Genomic DNA, 2,550 nt, shown 5'->3' with positions numbered 1-2,550 from the left:
TTCGAGATTTTCCCATGTGGTATTTAATACTCAGGACCAGGATGTGTTTTAGCACTGTTCTAAAGAGTGTGAGTCAATGAGACATGGCCCATGGTCCTCACAGTTTTCAGTTTGGAGCTAAATATATAGCAAATTGGACACCATAAAAGAATATGTTTGTATGGATGAATTGGGCAATTTTGAGGAAAGTGTTAATTAAGATTAATGTGCTATATAAAATACTTCAAAGCACTATTTTCAGGGTAGCCACTGTCAAGTAAGAACCCCTAAAATCACTTGCAGTAGGTATAAAAAATGCCCTTACTTCTAAAAAGAGAGTTGGGTCCTCTGGAGGATTTTCTCTTCAGATGGTGCATGTTTTCATACAGTCTACTTCTGGGCATGAGACTGATGGCAGTACCTTCTTGTCCATATATAGCATGTCTTTGGGCTTCAACAATAATTAGGATTTGTTATCACAGATCCATCCCTAACTCGACAGGAAAACATAATCCTTTATGTCTCTTTATCCTTCACATAAAATCTGCATTTCAGTTTTCTTTATTTTTTTACAATTCAGAAAAATAAAATTCTGGTATATCGTTGGACATTGTTTCACACATACATCAAACAGGCAAAATAAATAAATATACAAATAAATAAAACAATAACTTCATAGAGCAAAAAAAAGGAACAAAAAGAATCCTTTTATCTTTGGCCTTTTTAATGATCTCATAAAAACCAACTACTTATAGTCCAGCTAGGCACATACACAAAAAAGTTACTGGAATGCTCAGGATGAGATTGTTTTGTTTTTGTTTTTTTTCTCACAAGTTTTTTTCCTTTGAGATTATAATTAATGTGGTCACAGCACTAGTAAGGTCAGAATTATGACAGAGAACACTCTGAAGGCTGGTATGATCACCTGTTATCATTAAAAATATCTGACCCCCTAAAGACATATACAAAAATATAAAATGTAAATAAACAATTCAAACAAATTTTCCTTTTAAAGTATTTTTAAGAAAAAAAAGCAGGGCCTTGGAAGTTTTGGCTCTTTTTTCTCCCCTATAGTAAATTCATGTGGTTTTGTTGGGGTGGTGGAGAGCGCATGCCATCTGTGGGTGGCACTGCCCGCTATGAGCAGGAACTGATCCTCTACTCGAAGGTGACCACGCTATGAGCAGGAACTGATCCTCTACTCGAAGGTGACCACGTTTAGATTATGAGATGGGAAGTGGAGGGTGACTAGGTCGCGGTGACCTTAAGTTTAGCTTTTCCTTTCTGCTGACTAGTCATCCTCAGCGGTCTTCTGCTTCTCGGTGTCAACATCGTCATCCTCACCATCTTCAGCCACCTGCTTGCCCGTAGGAGCCTCAGCTTCCTCATCTTCGTCTCCATGCTCCTCCTCACCGTCGCCTCCCTCCTCCTCCTCCTTTTCCTCCCCACCTTCTTCCCCTTTTTCCATCTACCTCCTGCTCCCCATCTTCCTCATCATAGAGTTCCCATTGGCAGGTGCCTCTCTTCCATTCTCTGCCTCTTCCTTCTTCTCCATCATGTCCTTGGTGGTGATCTTGGAGCTGGTGTCCACGGCCGCCTCTGACATGGTGGGGCACACAGGTGATGCACTGCAGCTATGGAGGAAAGAAATCGAGTTCCTGGACTCTGGAGAGAATGCTGCAGGAGTCCTTTGCAGAGGACGAGGTGGGCAGAGAAGCACAGAGCAGGACCTGGGAACAATGCAAAGATGGCTTTTCAGAGCACCTGGTGGGGGATTTCAGATATCTTAACTGTTGCTTACCCAGCCTCCCTCCCTCTCTCCCTGCCTCCTTCCCTCCCTCCCTCCCTCCCTCCCTCCCTCCCTCTGTCCCTTCCTCTCTCCCTCTGTCCCTTCCTCTCTCTCTCTCTATCATTTTAACTCAACCCAAATAATATAAAGACTATTAGCAAACTGCAAACATTATAATGTTTTCCCTTTAATTACCTAGACCAATTCATATTCTCTTTTGGAACATAAAAAGCAGCCTTCTAAAATCAATGATAAAAATAATGAAGTTGCTAGTAGGAGAGTATTTTGAAGGCTATTCTTAATTTGCCAGTATTTTTGTTCTAGTCCAAATATGTAGTTATTTTATTAACTTTTAAAAGTAAATACTTTTTCTTAGTTATGGTACCTATTGCTGCAATGAAACACCATGACGAAAAGCAAGGTAAGTAGGAAATAGTTTATTTCACTCTTAGTACAATTATCATCCAAAACAGTGAGGACAGGAGGAACCTGGAGACGATTACAATCTGAATACACTGAATCTGGACTTTATTAATCTGGATTACAATATAGAAACAGCCTGAATGTGATTTTTGGAATAGCTTCATATATGTCCAGGACTGTATATTGTTATTTGTAAAGTTATTAGTTAGTAATATACTACTAAATTCTGTTGCAGGAGTTCCTCAGAAAATATTTGCAGAAAGCTTCGCATATATAATCAGCCTCCTTAGTAACAATTATAACATGTTGTATTGGCTTTTAAATAACTTGTCATAAACATAGATCAAGGTATGGTATGG

At 39.5% G+C, this 2,550-nt stretch overlaps 1 pseudogene; it reads right to left on the bottom strand.

Moving 5' to 3' along the window:
* Window positions 1-1,270: 1,270 nt before the first annotated feature.
* On the bottom strand, window positions 1,271-1,585 carry LOC101837416 (annotated as a pseudogene).
* Window positions 1,586-2,550: the final 965 nt, after the last annotated feature.

Source organism: Mesocricetus auratus, unplaced genomic scaffold (genome assembly GCF_017639785.1).
Source record: "Mesocricetus auratus isolate SY011 unplaced genomic scaffold, BCM_Maur_2.0 Super-Scaffold_2245, whole genome shotgun sequence".
Lineage (NCBI taxonomy): Eukaryota > Metazoa > Chordata > Mammalia > Rodentia > Cricetidae > Mesocricetus > Mesocricetus auratus.
This window is presented reverse-complemented; position numbering and strand designations above follow the sequence as displayed.